The sequence below is a fragment of the Microtus ochrogaster genome, linkage group LG8, assembly GCF_000317375.1.
Source record: "Microtus ochrogaster isolate Prairie Vole_2 linkage group LG8, MicOch1.0, whole genome shotgun sequence".
NCBI lineage: Eukaryota > Metazoa > Chordata > Mammalia > Rodentia > Cricetidae > Microtus > Microtus ochrogaster.
Genome location: NC_022033.1, coordinates 22,635,424 through 22,641,759, shown reverse-complemented (window position 1 = coordinate 22,641,759; position 6,336 = coordinate 22,635,424). Strand labels below are relative to the sequence as shown.

The window sequence follows — 6,336 nt, the reverse complement described above, 5'->3', positions numbered from 1 at the left end:
ATTTAAGGCCAATTTTGTTATATGTATATTTCTGCTCTTGATTAAGGTATTGTGTTTGTGCAGCTCATTTAAAAAATGTAATGTATAATTAAGAAATATATGTTAATAGATAATCATATATAATAGCCATGCTTGCAGTCATGCTAGTTAGGTTTTCTAGATGTACAGAAATGTATTTCAGATGGATACTTATTCTTCAAACCTTTCAAAGACTAACAGAATATGACACTTAAAATGTTTTAGGAACTTAGGACTTTTCATGACAGTGAGACACATCTGCTTCTGGCAGCACCAATCTACTTCAAGAGAATGATGGGCATCGAAGAGGCTCCTTATGGGCTCCTTAGCCATTTGGGCAAGAAACTGCTCTTGGCTGGGCTGCTTGATGTTATGCTGTATGAACTGGACATGCAGAACCCACAGAGAAATGATGGATAAACTTGCCTAAAGGTGAGACAGTCCTTTGAGGTTCCTGCTTCATGAGAGAACGATCAGACATTTTCCAGAACACAGAAGAAAGCAACTGATGAACTTTGCCAGTACAAGGCATAAGAGGTCTTCAAATTTCCTGCCTCATGGAAAAGTTTGCCATATACTATGGGCTTGTAGGCTGAAGATGGATTCCCCAACATTACAAAAGAACTTTGGGTGACTGTCCAGGCAGCAAGATGTCTCTGCCAATTCTAGAGTTTTGAATATTGCTTACAATGCACTTCCTGTTAACTTAGGTAATATATCTTTCTGGGGTCTTTGATGGAGTTGAAGAATAGATAATTATAATTATAGTTTTCCTTAAAAGATAAAGTAGATATAAAATAGATATAAATATTATAACCATAATTCTTGCTTGATAACTGTCTGTTGAATATTCTAGGCCTGTAAGGTGAAGACAGATGCCTCAACCTTGCAGAGGAACCTTGGGTGACAGTCCAAGCAGCCAGTTGTTTCTGTCATTTCTCACATTTTTTGGAAGTCGCTTGCTCACACTTCCTGCTTACTCAATTAATATCATTTCCTTCTTGGGTCTCTGAGGGAGTTGAAAACTAGATAGCTATGGTTTTTCTTGTTCACCAGACTCAAAAGAAACTCTTAAAAGGGTGTAAAGTGTATAAGGGACTCACTACAGAGGTGTAAAGGGTGTAAGGGTGAAGACATCAGAAGGTAGTTTTAGATGGTGCAAGTTATGACAGAAAGTGGATTAGGTGCAAGCCTTGAGACTTATCAAAACAGGGTAGATAATGGTGTATTTTCTCTGAATTCATCAAATGCAAGTGATCTAAACATTATTGACTTATTTATTGCCTATATATTGTATATAATTATTGTACTTATTGTATATAGTCTCTCTAATATTAGTTATAGCCTTCTTTTTTTATTTTAGACCAAAAAGGAGAAACGTAGTGATATTTTGTTTGTGATCTAACAAATAAAGCTTGCCAGAAGATCAGAGTACAGAGCTAGCCACTAGTTAGCCAGAGACCAGGCAGTAGTGGCACACACCTTTATTACCAGCACTCAGGAGACAGAGGCAGACAGATCTCTGTGAGTTCAAGGCCACCCTGGGCTACGTGAAATTAAATCTGTCTAAAAGAGAAACAGAGCTCACCGAAAGGTGATTCCAGCACTTGGGATCACAAGCCTTCAATCCCAGCACTAAGGAGGTGGAGACAGGAGTGATGTGGCTGGGCTGAGAGAGGATTATAAAGTGGGAGGAGACAGGAGCTCAAATACAGTCTGGGGATTCAGCAGAGGTAAAAGGTCTCTCTAGTGGCTGGCTGCACTGCTTCTCTGATCTCTCAGCTTTCCCCAATGTCTGACTCTAGGTTTTTATTATTAGAATGTGCGCTACAAAACTCCTCAATGGAGAAAGAGGCAGCATGCCATCGATATGTGACTGGACCAAATAATTCCCTTCCCAGAACTACAGATTCCCTACCTGTGAACAAGTAGGAAGGGACAAGCGAGTGGTTTCCAAGTGTGGCTCAACATTCTGGGTTGCTTGGGAAAAATACATATTACAGAGCCCCACCCCAGAGATTATGATTGAAGGGGCTCAGCCGGAGGAAGGAGTTGAAATTGCATTTTAAAATGCTTTCCTAAAAAGGAAACTATTATAGTAAATTGTTAACTTCCCCTCTTTAATTGTTTTATTACATTTCTTTATTAGTGTGTGTGCTGCCATGGAATGCTTGGTAGAGGTCAGACAATAATCTGCAAGTCAGTTCCGGCCTTCCATTATGGGGGGGGGGGGGCAAACTGAGGTCATTAGCCTTGAGGGCAAAGACCTTCCCCTGAAGAGTCATCTCTTTCCGTGCTAGTTTCTTATTCTGACGACCACAGATCTCAAACAAATTATACAGCAAGGAGGAAACTGTGGAGTCTCAGGAAATGCAGGGGAGGTCAAGAGTTGTGGAATATTCCTTTACACTGTGAAGATGTGCCACTGTGATTGGTGTAATAAAGAGCTGAATGGCCAATAGCTAGGCAGGAAGAGGTTAGGTGGGACTTGGGACAGAGCAGTCTGGGGAAGGAGAAAAGCAGGGTCACCAGCCAGCTGGGAAGAAACAGGATAGGAAGTACAGAGTAAAGGTAGCCAAACCACGTCAAAGAATGTAGATTTAAAAATATGGGCTAATTTAAGCTAATTTAAGAACTAGTTTGGAACAAGCCTAAGCTAAAGCCAAGCTTTCATAATTAGTAATAAATCTCCGAGCCATTATTTGTGAGCTGGTGGTCCAGAGAAAATCCATCTCCAATCAGTTCTCCCGTATACTAGCCAGGAGCCGGTTTACTAGCATAAAACAATTACATCTTTATGTGGACATTTATCACCACAGCATAAACGGGACAGAAAATATATATGTACGTATGTATGTATTTGGTTTTTCAAGACAGGGTTTCTCCTTAGCTTTGGAGCCTGTCCTGGAACTCGCCCTCTGTAGACCAGGCTGGACTCAAACTCACAGAGATCCTCCTGCCTCCGCCTCCCAAGGGCTAGGATTAAAGACATGTGTCACCACCACCCGGCCCACAGAAAATATTTTTAAGAAATCACATTATCATCAATTCCAGCACTCGGGAGGCAGAGACAGGCAGATAGATATCTCTGAGTTTGAGGCCAGCCTGGTCTACAGAGTGAATTCCAGGACAGTCAGGGCTGTTACAGAGAAACCCTGTCTCAAAAAATAAAAACAAAAAAGAAAGAAGTCACATTGTCAGGGTGGAAATACCTGACACCCAGCTGCCCAGCCCAAAGTGAAAAAGTCCTCTGCCCAGCCGCCACAGGAGCTGGGGAGATGCACCAAAGCATATTGGGCTACTCATTCATTTTGCAGCAGGTTCAGTGTTCTGGATAAAAATCTGGTCACTCTTTCTGTTCTACCCTGCTGCCCATGTCAGTGGTCGTCAGGAAGAGAATTAGACAATGACCTCCATCATTTCAGCCTGTCTCCTCACAGATCCATCCGAGTCTGCCGGCCTCAGCATAAAGCTTTGCCAGAACCGGCACGTGACCTCAAGATGGCTCAAACAACAGCCCTGCTGGGTGAGAATGGGAGACCGCAGTCACTGAGAACAAGACCACAGCAGACAGACCTGGGTGTGAGCCGTTAGCTGACTTCCCTTAGAGTAAAGACACTGCAGGTTGAATGAGAAACGAGTGAAGTTTCTCAGCATGGTCAGGGCTTTAGTAGTCAGTTCTCTGCTCCTATAGAGAAAGGCCTGAATCTGAAGAACTTTATAAAGAGGCTTATTACTTAGCATGGTGGTACAATGTCTATGATCCCAGCAGAAGCGGGACCATTTCTGAAAGTTCAAAGCTAACCGGAGCTACACATTGAGTACCAGGCCAGCTAGGGCTAAGGTACTGTCTTAAATAAATCTCTTTTTTTTTTCTTCCTTTTTTTGTGTTTTTTTTAGACGCGGTTTCTCTGTGTAGCCTTGGCTGTCCTGGATGACGTTGAACATACAGAGATTTGCCTGCCTCTGCTTCCCAGTGCAGGGATTAAAGATGTGCACCACCACTGCCAGGCTTAATATATATATATTTCAAATAAGAAGTTTTATTACTCTTTTTTTTTCCTGGTCAGGATCTTGCTATGTCACTCAGGCTGGCCTCCAACTCAGCAATTCTCTCCTCTCCCAAGCAAGGGCGTTAGGGCAGGAGCCACCACGCCCAGCTGAACAATTAACTTAATTAACAATTAAGCTCTCCACTTTGAACCTGTAGGGCATGGCTTTGGCAAGGACTCCCTGGCTGACAGCCTTTCTATGTGAGCAGGAAGAAACCAAATAGTACAACTCAGGCTTACTCATAACAGCTCACTCCTGTCTCAGTGCCTTCCAAGGGCAGCTTCTTAACCATCTAGGGACATCCCACCAGGCCTCACCTCTGAAAGGTGCTACCACCTCCCAAAGTCACCTCACTGGGGACCAAGCCCAACTCATGAACCCATAGCAGAGAGCTATGCATAGGAACTTGTCCCAGCTGTAACCACTTCATAAGCAGTGGGAGACTTGTTAGCGGTCAGATAGCAATTTATTAACCGGGCCTATGGCTCCAACAGTAGAGCACCTGGACCGCCACTACTCCCATCTCTACACACTTGGAACTTCAGTAGCTGTCCGTTGCAGGGCTTTGCTTAGCTGACAACACTGCTAATGCCAGGCCCTTGGCTAGGTGCTGGGGACACAGAGAAAGATAACACATTAAAAATAATTACTATGGATAGGTGCGGTGGCACACGCCTGGAATTCCAGCACTCAGGAGATAAAGGCAGGAGAACTGTGAGTTTGAGGCTAGCCTTGGCTACACAACAAGACCCTGTACCAGTAATAACAGTAACATGGTTGAGGCAATGGCTCACAAGCGTGAGAACTTAATACCCAGCACCCACATAAATGCTGGACAGGTGGGGGTAGCCTATAATCTCAGAACTTGAAGGGCAGAGACAGAGATAAGCAGGGAGCGATCAAGGAAGACATCTGATGCTCAGGTTCCACATGTACATACAAACACACCCTCACATGCAAACATTGACAGGCACATCTGTATGCGTGCGCATGCGTACACACACACACACACACACACACACACACACACACGCTCCAAAATAAGGTGGAGCACAACGGAAGAAACTAGAATGTTGACACCGGGCATCCATGTATACTCATGCACACAAACACTATAGTAATAATAACAACAATTAGAAAACTGCTAGCTGGGCCTCTTGTTCTTCTTTCTATAGCTTTAACCGTTCTGTGACTTGTCTGGCTGGTGACACTTCAGTTTGTATGTTCACAGCAAGTATTTTCCTGATTTGCAAACATTCAGCTGCTCCCTGGGATGCGCCTCCTCTGGCGACTCTCACCCTGGCACCCAAGCCTCCCGTACACGTTTCTCTTACATCCCATCTCTTCCAGGCCTGTGGATTCTGCTGACTAGCTGCAGCGCTCTGAATTCCTCTGTGTCTGCCTCGACTGATCTAGCGGAGCACTGGCCAACCCTCTCCTCTTCCCTAGGCACTAAGTGGATTCGGAGTAGGAAAGGCATCTTAAGGGCCTGAGACACACCAGCCTCTCTCCCACTTCCAGGTCTTGGCTGATGCTGGCGTTCCAGTGGCTTAAAGGCTCTCCCGCGGAGCTACATTCCCCAGCCGCTGTGTTCATTCTGGAACACTCCCCCCAACTCGTGATTTAGTTTGGGAAGCCACCCTGGACTTCCTACCTCTACCATAAATACAGCATTTGCCTTGATACTCTCTGCTAGTACCAGATCATTATAGTCAATGAAAGTTAAATAAGTAGTGATGAATGAATCACCAAAACTTTAAAACGCCCACATAGAAATCCGGTCGGACTTTAATCCCATGGGCGAGACCAGTGCGGGCTCAGGGCCTCAAGCTACGACAGGGTCGCCGGCCCAGGCTTGTCCCCCATGACGGGCCCCGTTCACTCCCCGTCCCTGCACAAAGTTTGGTGGTGGCTTTTTAAATATTTTTCCTAGAACTCTGGCTCTAGCCTTGTTGATCGCGTCCGAGCTGGAAGCAGGCGAGCTAGAAATCCAGGTTCGGCACGCGCCGGCCCAACCCCCTCACTGGACACAAGTTTCCCCGGTGCCGGCCGCCGTCCCAGCCGCCGCGTCTGCCTGCTCGGCCGCCCGCCCGCCGCGTTCCAATCACTCTCAGACCCCTCCCTCACAGCTCTCCTCCCAAGGAAACTTGACCCTCGCCAGCCGCCGTCGCCGAGCCCCGACCTACTCGTTTGTTGTCCAGCAGCTCGCCAAGCACAAACTCCGCACGCCGTTACCCAGGCTCAGGGGGCGGGGCCTCGGCACGA

The 6,336-nt window shown here is 45.8% G+C and overlaps 1 protein-coding gene across 2 annotated transcripts in view; it reads right to left on the bottom strand.

Annotated features, from left to right (window-relative positions):
• The window catches only part of Gss (glutathione synthetase), a 38,830-nt gene extending 32,494 nt beyond the window's left edge, over positions 1–6,336 (bottom strand). The window contains exon 1 of one of the 2 annotated variants that reach the window (XM_026787091.1): positions 6,258–6,336. The gene's annotated coding sequence lies outside the window, so the exon portion shown is untranslated. The remainder of the gene's footprint in view (positions 1–6,257) is intronic. The other variant, XM_005363076.3, reaches the window with a different exon arrangement.